The sequence below is a fragment of the Diadema setosum genome, chromosome 16, assembly GCF_964275005.1.
Source record: "Diadema setosum chromosome 16, eeDiaSeto1, whole genome shotgun sequence".
NCBI lineage: Eukaryota > Metazoa > Echinodermata > Echinoidea > Diadematoida > Diadematidae > Diadema > Diadema setosum.
The window spans coordinates 20,816,912-20,832,322 of record NC_092700.1 but is presented as its reverse complement, the minus strand read 5'-3'; the positions used below and the strand labels follow the sequence as shown (position 1 = coordinate 20,832,322).

Below are 15,411 nucleotides of genomic sequence, written 5' to 3'. Positions count from 1 at the left end.
GAACGATAAAGTGCCCAGAAATGACAATACAATGCACATGTATCCATAACAGTTGGTGTAGGCTTAATGGTGAAAGAGGCAAAAGTGCAAGATCCAGGGTTTGAATGTAAGATGTGGAATACAGAAGATGAAGTAATAGAGTGTGTGTTACCGAATTATGATGATGGACAGAGTGAGATCACTGCTGTGGACAAAGGCGATTGGTTTGAGTGTGAACAGAAATATGGGACAAATTCTGACAGTGATTCATTGACTTTTGATCCTGCAGGTGTGGTTGGCATTGAAGTCTGTGATGTTGAGAGTCCCAATATGGCCATTCCTTCCACTGAGCCAAGCTCTGTTACTCCCTTCATCGAGCATAGCTCTGTTCCTCCCTTCACTGAGCCTAGCTCTGTTCCTCCCTCCCCTGAGCCCAGCTCTGTTCCTCCCTCCCCTGAGCCCAGCTCTGTTCCTCCCTTCACTGAGCCTAGCTCTGGTCCTCCCTCCACTGAGCCCAGCTCTGGTCCTCCCTCCACTGAGCCCAGCTCTGATCCTCCCTCCGCTGAGCCCAGCTCTGTTTTTCCCTTCACTGAGCCTAGCTCTGTTATTCTCTTCACTGAGTCTAGCACAAACATTTTCATGGGCAATACAAACCCTCACGCTGACATTGGCATTACATTCACAGACACTTCACACCAACCACGAGTGAATTCACACATACTCTCACAGTCTAACAACCAAGGTCAATACACGCCCATTGAGAATTGGTGTAATACCTACAATGATCCTCAAAGTCTCAATGAACAGTACCAGTTTGTGGTAGCTACCTTACCTCAAGGTTTCTCCAAGCTTCTTCCCAGTCAGACAGGTGAGGACGCTCTTCCTGTCACAGACCATGTCCCTCTACCCAAGGTGTCAACCCATATGGACATGCGTGTATTTGGCATGGATCGACATCGTGCTAGAGGCCATGGTTCTGCCTGTGTGGAGGAGACAACCGCAACATTCACCCATCAGCCAGTGCAGGGTGATATACCATCTTCTACAGGTTCTCCTCCTGGCAACTACCTCACCGTGCTAATGCCTCTCCCTCGTACACGCCGCCAGACAGTGAACACCAGTTCATGATAGTCTTCAGCGTGGTCCCCAAGATCCACCCAGAGGGTTTTCCTGCCTACAACAATGCTGTTCGCCTCCGCCCCCCTATGGATGACGTTGGCATCGCCGATCGTGACACACACCCAACCTGGAAGGCCCCACCATGGCACAACGGCCCGTGCCTGTCCTGTTTGTGGTCCAAAGGAGATCCCTCCCCCTCTCCTGATGATGGAGTTTCGCGTGCATTCTACCAGATAGTCCCCATCGAACACTCATCTGATGATCCCCAAGCTCCTACCCATGGCTTCGCGGATGTAGGCTTCATGGATGTCCTACTCCCCTGCGTGCTCCGGATTCCCCATCCCTCAGCACCCCCTGAATCCTCCCGCCCATCAGCAAAAACCCGTGGTCCTCCCATTCCCCTATCTCCTCCAGGTTAATTGGTCATTTAAGTTGTATTCTGTACCCATGTGTATATACATGTACACGTAGGTGCACAATGTTACGTGTGTGTTGATGTAATTCACATTTTTCTACATGCATCGGCTGTATGTATTGTAGTTTGTATACCCACCTTTTTGTCATTGCGATAGTTAATCTTACGTCTTGTGAAGTTCTTTGGGTATCATTTGATGTTTTGATAATTTTGTGAATCCGTTTTTTTTTTTCTTCCAGTTTCTGTTGTGATTGTTTTTTTTAGATCTGACTCTTTTTCAAGTAAAGGTTTTTTTTTGGCCTCTGGAATAAGGATGCGATGTGTGTTTTTGTAGTGTGTATTACCATTTTGGCTATCGAGTAGCAATATGGTGCCCTTTTTGTTTAACTGTTCCTAGTATGGCAGCTATGTCCTACACTGTATTTCATTTTATGTCAGTATTTAACCAGACATGTAGATAGACTGGACATGTACGATTTTTGTCAGGGTTGATGTCAACATACGGTTGACTGTGTATGGCAGTGCACAAACCTTCCTAGTTAGTTTAATGCTCATTATCTCGCCAGAGTTGCATTTTGAATCAGACACTATCTGATAATAATTTTGTTTTGCAGTCTGTGCAAGTACATAATATCTCATAGGAGTGGAATGTACTGGTATGTATAATTCTTTTAAAGACAGTACACTTTTGTATTTGTCTGTCCGCCTTTTCCGGTACATATATAGTACAGTCATACACATTTATTATGACATGTATGTTGTTTTGTAAGCATGGAATATCATAACTCTGATAAGTTTGTTTGTTTGTTTTTTGTTTTTATACTAATGTTGATAAATGGTGGCAACCTTTCTTGCTACCTGATTACTGTTCATGGTAAACTAGACTCGTACGACTGTATACATTGTATATTTCCAGTACAGTATTACAGATTTGCAGTGTTATCATGCCCATACCCCCTACTAGCACAGTTGTGTTAATTTTTCCCATAAGATTGGCACATTATGTACAGTGTAAACATATTTACCGGTATGTATTTTTATATAGTGTGGTTGTCTGGATTGTTTATTCATTATTATTGAGCAGGATCGATTCATGAAAACAAAAGAGTGTTTTCCAGGTCTGCACTGGTTTAATGTTATGATCCACATACAGTTATGTTGTTATAAGTACCATGTACATTGTGCGTGCTCAACTTAGTGAGGAATTTCATGTTTTATTCAGATGACCATGTATAGCTTATGTATCTGATTACGATATCTACATGTATAGGGCTTTTTCAATTTTGTTATGCTTTATTAGTGTCATGTTAGCGTAGTTAGTTAATTAATGGGGGAAGAGAAGATATTGGGATACAGTACACAATAGTGAGATTGTTGTGAAATGTGATTGGTGTTCAGTTGTTATCAGAAATCTAGGAACAATATGATGTTGGTAATTGAGTGGAGTTTGGTGCAAATACAGTGTACCGATAGTTTACATGAATATGATGATTTTGTGTTGTTGTTTTTTTTTTTTGTGAAAATCGTAAAGCAATTCAAGTTACATTTGTGTGTCGATATACTTGTATGTAGAGGTTAAATGGGCAAGATTTTTGTTGGACATTGATAATCTGTATGATCAATGTGTTTATGCATAAGGTTATCAATTGTTTGTTGACAGCGATAGAGTTTTGTTATTAACTACAGTATAGTGATTGTTATCACAGTGATGGGTGATATGCTAACTGTTCAGTTGTGGTTTTACTTTAATAGTGATTAGTTTCAGTTTTTTTAGAGTGTTTGTAACAGAGGCAAGTTTTGAGGTTGTATAAACATATGATTGATTGCTAATGGAAAGTAATGATTAAGCTGTCAGAGAACAGAGGAAGAAAGAAGAAGTCACGCCAATATTGGTTGTGTTATATACAGTGTATGTAGTAATCTATGTTTGTGCACAATTGGCCTGAAGTATAGTCGTCTCGGCCACGGCAATAAACCAGATCCAAACCTCATCCGAATCGTCTACGGTTTCCCCTTTTATTTACTGGCGCAGTAGGTTTCATTTCAAATCTATAATATAAATTATTCTTTCTGTTTATTGAACGTAAAAGTGATTTAGAGATCCATGGGAGCCTAGGTATTTTTTTTTTAATCAGATTGTTTTTTGTCTACGTTTTGGAATATGGATATCCAAGAGTCGAAGAAACTTCTGCATAAAGTATTCAAAAGACAAATTTACATCATTTGTATCAAAGATACAAGACCAGTCTGTCATGTCTAAACTAGCACCTAGACTGGCTATATTTTCATGAGTGATTCTTCGTCTCAATAAACAACCATATTTATTATCAATACTATCATTTAAAGAGAAACTAGTAGAGATGGGGAAATGGTCTGTTCTGTCTGAAAGCAGTAAAAGGGTATCGGGAGGAGGAAAAATATTACAAAAAATATTATCAATAAGGAAGGCAGATTCATTAACTATTCGTGTGGGCTTCGATATCAAAGTCAAAAAAGAAGCAGATAAAAATATTTCCAAAAAATCTTGTGACATATTATTTTGCTTTAATAATTCTATTAAGTGTATTATTAAAATCTCCCATTATGAATTTTTTTTGTGAATAAAAATTGGGTTCTTCACCAAATCCGAAAAATAATCTAAAAATGATTTAGTGTTTGAATGTGGAGGTCGCTACACCTATGATAATATTCTTACTACCAGGAACGGATATTTCAATAAAAAGAGATTCAATCGAATCAGTCATGCTGTTAAGCTCATCACGAACTACATAATCATACATTTGTGAAACGTATAACGCAACGCCCCCACCCATTCCATGTTGCCTGTTGTTAACTAAAGAATCATATCCGTCGAGAGCGTATGGAAGACTTGAATCCTGGGAAAGCCAGGTTTCGGTCAAACCTATCACTGAGAATTTTTGCCTGATGGGTTTATTAAAAAAACAACTGCAATTCTTCAAAATGTTTATTAATACTTCTAATGTTGAAATGTATAAGAGAAAAAGTGGTATCATCATACTCCTTAACAACATTATTAAACTGGTTGAGAGTGAGATATTCAGAAGATGGACTTTGAAGTTGGTTTTCTATGTCAAAATCATATTCAAATTCTAGCTGAACTTGACTTTTACTTATTTTCTGAAAGAGCGGGTCTTCTTTTACATTATGCTAAAATTTGGCATCATAAAATGGGCAGGAAAGTGTGTTTTCTTAGCAGTTTATTTCGAACATTTTTGGTAGAATAGTGTGATTAGGTGTGTCTGTAGAATCCCTTTTTCATTTCTGAAAAACCTTGTCCACACTCTTCACTTTCAACTCTAATAACTTTTGAAAGGATAGTGCTACTGCCTTAAAAGTTGGCATTAATTATGGACAGAATAGGTTAATGAGGCATATTTAATTTCAGTTTAATCTGATAATCCCTTCATTGTTGTTACTCGGGTGGTTTACTTCCTGTTTTTTGTCCCATTCATCGCACAGCCAGCATGGCTTGTAAAGATTAAGCTCTTGAATAAGACACTGTACTTCAGAGCCTCTTTTCTCAGTTCACACTTTTCCTGAGTTTGTGCTTTCTTTCCAATATTTAGATAGGTTAGGAGAGTCCATTTGATTTGAGTTATACATCACTTTAAAACTTAAAGTCTGCTCTTTCAGAATATGGTCTCAACTAAAAATTCATGTCTGGCGACTTTTTGTTTGTTTTGAGGTGCAGGGTCACATTTTGAGTGACATTTGCTTCACATTCTGCCAATTAGGCCCGGCCGTATAAAAAAAGTCATCATCATTAATTGAATTGAATGCTGTGTCTATTGTATTGTGGATCAAAGGGTGAACTTGATGTCCGTTGCTTGTGTCCACGAAGGCACCTGTAGAGGGCAGTACTGATGAGTTTGACATCTTGAATGTCTGTGATGTGCGAAACTAAAGAGAAAAAAAAAATGTTGTGTCTACTGGGAACCAGAGTCAACGTATACAAAACAAACTATGCAAGTATGTCAGGACATTATCGGCAAGTGACATGAAAGGTGGCTCCAGATGGCCTGTGGGTACCAAGGAGATTACACAATAATGATAGTAATAAAAAGAATAGAAGTGATTAATTGACATAAGTTCCGGAAAAAAGAGTTGCTTGGCAACCTCACACAGTGGTTTAAATTCGTTGGTAACACTCTCTTGTATAATCTAGATAATCGTAAGCATCTTGGAAAGAGAACAAATTATTCACTGTGGTTACAAAACTTCGGCATTCTGCATTCCGAATGCCCATGTATGGACATAAGGTTATAATAACATTTCTAAAACTACCAGTTGTTAACATTCGTGTTGGAGGACGATGACCGGGGAGAATATCGTTGTGTACGCTGATTAGAGAGAGTACGAGTGCGTCTGAATGAGGACTGTTACATAAGTGACGTAATTACGGCTGACATGCTACATGTGTGAACGGAATGCAAGCCTATAATTCTAACATCTGTGTAGGAAGGTAAGTGGAGTTCAAACCGAAACAGTGTAGGCCTACAATGTATAAGTAGAGATTAAAGGGGCGTATTTGATACTCACACTTCACCAGAGTTATTGTCCTCTGGAACATACAACACACCTGCAAAACTATACTCTCCCTTCCTCATCCCCACAGCATTCCACCCTTCAATTACACTCAACAAATCTTACAGCGATTAAGGCTGGTGTGTGAAAATTGAAAGTATATAGTTTTGAAAATAAGCGAACCGATGTTTGAATAAAAACGTCAGAAATGCGTTTCTCAATGTGCAAGAATCGGCTCTTTTCTGGAGAGCCAGGGAAGGTGGCCGTGTGAGGGTGAAAAGGATTACAAAAAATTCAAGGTGAATTAAAGTATGATTTACACAAATATTTTAGCAGTTTCATGGGTATTAAGAATACAAAAGTAATTGAAGGCACACTATAAAAAGGACCAAAGTTAGGTTCCAAAGTTACTCCATGAGGGTACAGTACCAGGCAAATACCAGGATTAAGTATAATAAACGTTAGTATGCAGATATTAAGAAAGATTACATCTGCTCCTTACAATTCAATAATGTGAACAGCTACCTGGATTCAAATTTCACATGTTACAAATATATTGAGGGAAGTAGGTTAATAGTCGTTAATTTTTGCTGAGGTTTACATAATCACATTCAAATTGGAAAACATAATTTCATTATAATGAAATATTTCGTCTATTATACATGCATTTCGGAACTGATTTTCAAGTTGATGTTACTGGTACAAAAGTGTGAACAGATCACCCCCCCCCCCCAAAAAAAAAAACAAACAAACAAAAAAAAACAAAAAAACAAAACAAAAAAAAACAACAACAACAACAACAACATTCATACCTGTATACACATAAAGCCGCCATTACATTGGTGGCTTTCTATTCCTTTCACCATGGTGCCCAGCTTAAGGATAAAATACAATTCTGCAATAACATTGTGTACCTGAGAATGACATTGTGAACTGGAGAATAACATTCTGTACACTGATAAGTGTACTGGCGCACTTGAATGAGGACTGTTACATAAGTGGCGTAATTACAGCTGACATGCTACATAATTGTGAGCAAAATGCCAACCTCTAATTCTAGCAACTGTGTAGGAACGTGAGTGGAGTTCAAACCAAGAAAATTAGTACGATGTATATGTGAAAGGAAGAGATAAAGGCGTACTCGATGCTCACACTCAACCAAAACTATTGTCCTTCCGTACATACCACACACCTGCAAAGGGATTATAGAACTTCAAAATGAATTAAAATTTAGTGTACACAAAATACTTTCACAGATTTATGGGTATCCAGAGTACAAAAATATGTGACGGCACATGAAAGAGATGCTGTGGACTGAAACCCTCGCGGTTTCAGTAAATAACACAGACTTTGTGTGAACTTTTCTTAGAGGTGTTCTGTTGCTCAGAACGAAAACAAATGCCAAAATCAAAACTTATCTTATCTCACAAATACATTTCAGTATCATCAGCATCCCAGCCTAAGAATAAAATACAATTCTACAATAACATTGTGCACGGGAGAATGACAGTGTGAACGGGAGAATAACATTGTATACGATGTGGAAGTGTATGAGCGCATTTGAATGAGGACTGTTACATAGATAATTCCGGCGTAATTACGGCTGACATGCTGCATGTGTGTACAGAATGTCAACCTTTAATTCAAGCAACTGTGCAGGAAGGTGAGTGGAGTTCACCCCCCCCCCACTAAAATATAAAACAAAACAATGTATAATGAAGAAAGTGTTAAGCATACTTTTTGTGTTCGTTTATAGCTATTGTAGAAAAAAAAATAAAATGAAAAATCATATGTAAATTTGAATCAAAAAGTGCAGTAATAAATTAATGTTATAAAAAAAAGGAGAGAATTACGGTGAAAAAAATCTTGAGCGTCTTGTCCCTTTTATCCAGGCTAATTTTACAGTGTTAAGGTAGGTACTTTAATATCCGATCTACAATGGGTGATGTGCACGAAAGACAAAAAAAAAAAAAAAAAAAAAAAAAAAAAAAAAACCAACAACAACAACAAACACAAACAAACAACCTGTCTAAATTCCATATATATATATATATATATATATGTATATATATATATTTTTTTTTTTGGAGGGGGGGGGGGTTACCAATCACCTGTAGGCATCCGGTTACCATGATAACCACGCACAATATTATACCTTACAATGTATCCCATTGTATTGCTGACATCTCTCGCAACATGCACATGTAGTTTTAAGGCGTTTTGATGAATTCTTGGTGAAATACATGCAAAAACTGTGATAATTTTGTAATTTTCATTGCCCAAGTAGCGACAAGTGTCACCGACCCTAGTCTTGATTTCTAGTCGGTTTTATTTCGTCTTTATTTCTCTGAGTTGCAGCTTGTGAATTCTGCAAAAGCCCCTGTATTGCGCTAATCCGAGTGAGGGTGTATACAAAGTGATTGCGACAAAAACAGTTCGGGCGTCGCAATCACTGGGTATCAGCCCTCACTCGGCTTGCTTCAAGTCGGAAAAATGAAGACGAAATAAAAACGTCTAGAAACTACACTACACCGACCCCAGGTTGGTATGAAAAGTTAGTTTGCAGGCAAAAACCCTTGTTTGTCGCAGAAAAAGTCTGTATGGGCTAAGACTACTACACGCACCACTGGTATTGGCGCATGTAGCAGCGCTTTAGTGGTACGTGTAGTAGTCTTAGCGTGCAAAGATTTCTTCTCGAAGAATAAGGTCTTGTCGCAACTAAAGTGGTCTGTACAATTTTATTGATACCACAATTTGGAATCACATACTACCTAGAGGTGTTTTAGAGGGTCCAACCGCCCACCCCATGCAGTCAAACCTTTTCTGCGGGGTGGGTTGAACGAAGTCATTTTTTCAGGGTCCCTGCGCCTGGACTAAATATAGTACATGGGTAAATGGAGATTCCATAGTCAGACAAAATTCCTGCACAAATTCAGATGAATAATTATAATCACTCCCAACATAACTGACATACATCCATATCAAATTTTCATCTAAATGGCATGCATCAAAACATACACTACCCCCAAATCACAGCAAGGACATTGACAGAAAACTTCTAATTAAATCAGGGCCTGGTATCAGGCGATCGGGCGATCAGGCAAATTATCAGAGAATTCTGAACGCTGACCAGCTGAAGAGGACGTGACATGTTCACGCAAAAATTGATACATGTAGGTCCCATACATTTATTGGGTAGGCAGCAGCATGTATTAAACATTGAGTCTCTTATATCCGGCCAAATCCCTTATCCGGAGGAAAGCCGTCCCGGCATGTCCGGTGTACCATTGAAAATGCATTTCTACGCCATTTCATGTGCTTTACTTATATCGATCATTCAACGAGGCAAGTCATGTCTATATGCAGGGAGAACGAGAAAACATTGAGAGTGAATGAGCGAGAGAGAAAGTGAAAGAGAGAAAAGGTGTTAAGACAGGTGTCAATGTTATGCGAACTGTGCATGCCATCGATGGCCGAGGCCAGTTTACTTTATTGCATATCAATAATAGCTATGTGTGAGGAAAGGCAGAAAGTACCTCCAGTACCGGGAGTGTGCTGAATATGTTTCTTTCAAGTCCTTTTATTTATATCAAATGCCTAAAATGCCTCGAACAGGAGTGCCCTAGCAGAATTGGCAATTTCATGTAGAGTTGAGTTCTCTCGTGGCAGACACCATTTAGATTTCGTCGGTAGCACACTTATTTAGCTCGGTGGCAGGAAGTCCATCCGCCACACCCAGGCGCCAATTCGGACGATATTTTAACCAGAGCTCAATTTCGTTTGCGGCCAGGAGCCGTACACCTACAGACTTCGTGCAGCCTTACAGCAGACAGGGCGAACAAACATTTAATCCATGTTTATACACCGGTCATCGGTAAATTAATTGCGATATAGAAATTTTGTAGTGTATTAAGATGTAAATGTACTCCAGGGCATCACAGACCCGGAGAACTCCGTAAATAAGTGATAAAATATATTGTAATGGTGTATACTTTTTTGAAAATGAAGCAGCGATGTTTGACAAAGTATACATTGCTATATCTATAATTCCTGTAACATTTTATCGTATGAATTACATTTTTTTTTTGGGGGGGGGGGGGGGGGCTTGTCCGGGAGGAAACTCTTGCCATTCGAAGTCACATGGGTATATAAACGGAGGAAATATTGTGAAGAAAAAAAAATGAGGGTAACTTGTGATTTTTTCCTCCATATTTGTATGTGAGTTCTATCTATAGGTGCAGAGTTGTACGATCATTGTGTACATGGTTATAATGATTACATGAATATCTTGTATTATAAGTGTTTAGGTAATCCAGAATGGAAATAGCTAAGCTAACTTAAATTGGAGAAAAGTCCGGATTCAGTGGAAAGGAGCGTAAGTGTGCTCGAGTTATGATTTATGTGACATCCGGATAGGAAAGGTCGGACCGTAGTAAGAAGATAATTACTGTCCTCATCATGAATAAGGCATACATTGATAAACGCTCTTATCTCCACGTGAAAGCACGATGACCTCATGATTAGTACAATAGCTGTACCTTCAAAGCCACAAGATTCAAAATGAATTGTAACTGCTGATGCATAAGGGATAAGGTTTGTTATTCCTCTTGTAATATCAAGTGATCTACGAATCATTGCCGCGGGAGACCGCAGGGATATTGAAGAGCAGTAGCACAGATTGAGAGCTTGAAACTGCAAGTGCAGAAGGGATTAGGATGACCACAGACCAATGAATATGAATGGAGGTCTACTGAACATAAAATGAAATAACAAGCCAAGGGATATTTAAAGCAAATGTGATGAGATTTCTTGCAACAGACTTCATTTCAACATTTCTAAACATTTATGACAAGGACATTTATGAAAAGGTGTAAGACAATTACGTGAAATGTACATGTGTTTGGCATACGGTAAGCGGAGCACAACATACGCAGTGGGAGATTAAGTAATAAGGCTGAAATAAAAACAAACTATTATGGAACATACATCCGTTATATCCGTTTAATGTCATTCAATTTTGTTCTTAATATTTTTTATCTATGTATTCCATTAAAATACATAACAGCTGGACTGATGCCTCGATGCTATACTTTAACCAAGTTGAAGGTTATAGTAGCCAATGTTGTTTTCATGATATGTTCCAAACAGAAAGGGCGAATTATAATTTAGTCAAAAGCATGGACCAAGGAAATTGAAAAAAAAAATTGTTTGAAAAAAACCCCCAAAAATATCCGAAGTATATGTTGACAAGTTACATATCTAACAGATACGTTCAGTTTACGATTGTGTAATGACGGGTATGCAGAATCATGTCCTTGATTTTAGAGTAGGTTTCATAAACGTGTCTATCTTTGATCACGTTCATGTCGGTTTTTTTTTTTTTTTGGTATAATTTATTGGATTTCTTTAAATTATGATATTCAAATAATGCGGCTCTATAGTAAGTAAGTAAGTAACAAAGCTGCAACAAAGTTCATGCTGTATTCACCAACGGTTTATTTCTTCACACAAATTTTCGAGCGCCTCGCCGCCCTTTCTCAAGTGTTGATACTGAGAGAACAATATTCATTCATTTACACATGCATGTTAACATGCATGTTTTTTTTATTTTCATTTCCAATCAAACACAGGTAATACACTTTGACATGATTACATATATTGGAACATAATAATACATATTGGTTCTTAAAAGAACTTCATGGAAATGGAAATTGAGGGGCTGCTAAAAAGCGAACTTGTAGATTGCAGTCCCCTCACTTACGTTACATTACTACAATACATTAATTATATATGACTTTATAACACAATACAACGGTATGTACCGTACAAGCTAATCATTGAAAGTATACAGTTTTCATTCAATCAAATCGGATGGTTACATGAAGTACAGTGTATACGCTTTCACATGTATACACATAGACATAGACATACACATACACACCCACATAGACATAGACATACACATACACACATACACATAGACATACACATACACATACACACAAGCACACACACGTACCCACATACACATACGCACACACACGCACGTACACACACATGTATGCATCCACATACATTGTGCACACACAGAAGAGAGTAGGGAAAGAGAGGGAGGGAGGGGGAGAGGGAGAGTAGAGAGAGCGAAGGGCAGGTCAACATTCTCGATACAGGCAGAAGAAAAAAGAACGATTCCAAACAGTCAAACTAATCATGGGGTACATATGAGCTAATCAAATATTTCTTTAAATTACTAGAGAATGATTTCAAACTAATGGAATCTTTTATATTTTTCTCAAGGGAATTCCAAAATTTTGGGCCACTGTAGATAAACGTGGATTTTGTAAATAGAGTTCGGGTAAGGGGCAAATGATATTCATCTGTTTGACGAGTGGGGTATTTATGAATATTTTTATTCTTATTAAACATATTTTCAAAAACTGAAGGAAGTGACTTATTATACAAACTGTACATAAATTGACCAAGGTAATAATAATACAAATCCCTTACTTTTAAAACCTTATTCTCCACAAATAATCCGTCAGTATGGGAATATTTAGAGGTATTACATATTACTCGAAGTGCTTTTTTTTGTAACAAAAATAATCTATCCAAATAAGTTGAATGTGTATTTCCCCATATTATAATTCCATACGTTAAATAAGGTAAAATTAACGTTGAATATAGCATTAGCAACTTTTTAACAGAAAAACAAAACTTTACTTTATTAATTACACCTATGTTACTGGAAATAGTGCGGCATATACAATCTATATGCTGTTTCCAAGAAAGCTTACTGTCTACAGTTACACCAAGAAATCTGACAGAATAAACCTGTTTTATCACTTCATTTTCAAAAATTATATCATGTGGCAATTTATCAAGGGTATTACTAAACAACATCACATTTGTTTTCTGCAAATTAAGCGATAATCTATTTGCTCTTAGCCATTGCATTATCTTGTTCAATTCTATATTCATGACATCAACTAATGTATGAGGATTTGAATGAGAAAAGAAAAGATTAGAATCATCTGCAAATAATATAAAAGAAAGAACATTTGAAGATTTTGGAAAATCATTGATGTAGATAATAAAAAGTAACGGCCCTAGTATACTTCCTTGTGGAACTCCACAATCAACTGAGCGCAAAGAAGATTTTTCATTGTTTATACAAACAAATTGTTTTCTGTCTTTCAAATAGCTTCTGAACCACTCCAAGGCCTTCCCACGTATACCATAATGATTAAGTTTATAAAGAAGAATGTCGTGGTTAATCGTGTCGAAGGCCTTGGAGAGGTCCAGGAAGATTCCTGCAGTATGTTGAAACTTATCAATTGCTCGAGATACTTTTTCAGTGAAAGATAATATTGCATGTGCTGTGCTATGTTTCTTGCGAAATCCAAATTGATATTTTGACAAAATGTCATTTCTATTTAAAAAATCTATAACTCGAGAATATATTATCTTTTCTAATATTTTAGATATATTAGGCAAAAGAGAAATAGGTCTGTAATTATTCAATTCTTCCCTATTACCCTTTTTAAAAATTGGAACTATTTTTGATATTTTCATAACATCTGGTACCTGCCCTTGTGATATTGATAGATTAAAAATGTGAAACAAAGGATCAACAATATAAGGTATTATATTTTTTAACAGTATATTATCAATATCATCATAACCAGAACTTCTTTTAGAAGGTAAATTATGAACAATATCTAAAATCTCATATACTGTTACAGGGGAAAAAAAGATTGAATTTTGATTACCTACGTCCAGATAATCATAGAATTCCTTAGTAGACAACGGAATATTTGCACAAAGATTCCGGCCAACAGTTGAAAAATGTGAATTAAATATTTCTGCTATCATACGTAAATCTTTTATTTCAAATCCATCATTCTTAATTTTAGAAATAACATTTCTTTCCTTATGCTTATTCAATGTTTCATTTATCAATTTCCAAGTATTGCGCATATCATTTTTAAACAAATCTAATTTTCTCATATAATAATTCCTTTTTTCTCTACGCAATACCATAGTGAGAGTATTTTTATATGCCGTATACTTATCACGGGATTGCTGTGTTTTTTTAGCCTTACTTACATAATACAAATTATTTTTACGATTAATTGAACGTAATAATGACTTTGACACCCATGGCAATCTTGGATCACGTTTGTAACTACCCAACTTCTTTTTAACTAATGGAATATGTGTATCTAACAAAGTAACAATCTTATTTATAAAAATTTCATAAGCTACATTCGTATCTTGCACCACATATAAGTCAGACCAGTCAATTTCCATCAAAGATTCCTGAAACTGGGCTATATTCTGAGGTGTAAACTTACGCCTTCTTTCATAATTCTGAGGTATTTTCGTCTTTAACTGTAAAGATGAACACATATAAATAGCATAATGATCAGATATATCCGTAAGTATAATAGCAGAATCAGGAAAAGGGTTTACATTACAAAAAATATTATCTATTAAAGTGGCAGATTGTTCTGTTACAATAACAGTACAATAACAATAACAGTACAATAACAATATATAAAAAAAAATATATATATATATATATATATATTTTTTTTTTGTATTCAGGAGATTGACGCCTTTTCAGTTGTAATTGATGATTCTACAACTAACCTGACTTTGTCCCCTCTTCGAAGAATTTGGGCGATTTTTTTTTTTTTTTTTACGCCACCTATATGTAAGTGTCTTAATACACTTTAATATATATGGCTACGAGGTAACTCGCGTTACGGTGTCTCCGTTGATATGCTCTCTATTTCCTTGTTTGTTTATTTCCAGGCGTCACAATATTTTCCGTGACATACTTCTGTCAGAGATCGCCGTCTCTGTTGTATTTTCTTACTGTTTCTCTCCGTATGCTCTGTCTCATAGCCTTTCCTTTAGAAGTTTTATTGTAGTCCAGTCTCCTTTCATGTTTATTCAAGCTTATTGTATGCAGCCTGTGTCTGCTTATTTGATATAAACTTCAATAATCATTATATTGTATTTTTATTCTGCAATGTTCTGTTTATCTTATTCTCTCTTTTAAAAGAGACTAAAAAGGTATCATAATGTGTGTTTTTTTTTGAAAAATGAAAGAGCATTTAAATGTGCCTCGATGCTATACTTTAACCAAGTTGAAGGTTATAGTAGCCAATGTTGTTTTCATGATATGTTCCAAACAGAAAGGGCGAATTATAATTTAGTCAAAAGCATGGACCAAGGAAATTGAAAAAAAAAAATATTGTTTGAAAAAAAAAAAACCCGAAAAATCCAAAGTATCACAATATCACAATATTTTCCTTGACATACATCTGTCAGAGATCGCCGTCTCT

At 36.6% G+C, this 15,411-nt stretch overlaps 1 pseudogene; it reads left to right on the top strand.

Annotated features, from left to right (window-relative positions):
• Positions 1 to 1,103: 1,103 nt before the first annotated feature.
• LOC140239687 (uncharacterized) overlaps positions 1,104 to 15,411 on the top strand; it is a 59,324-nt pseudogene continuing 45,016 nt past the window's right edge.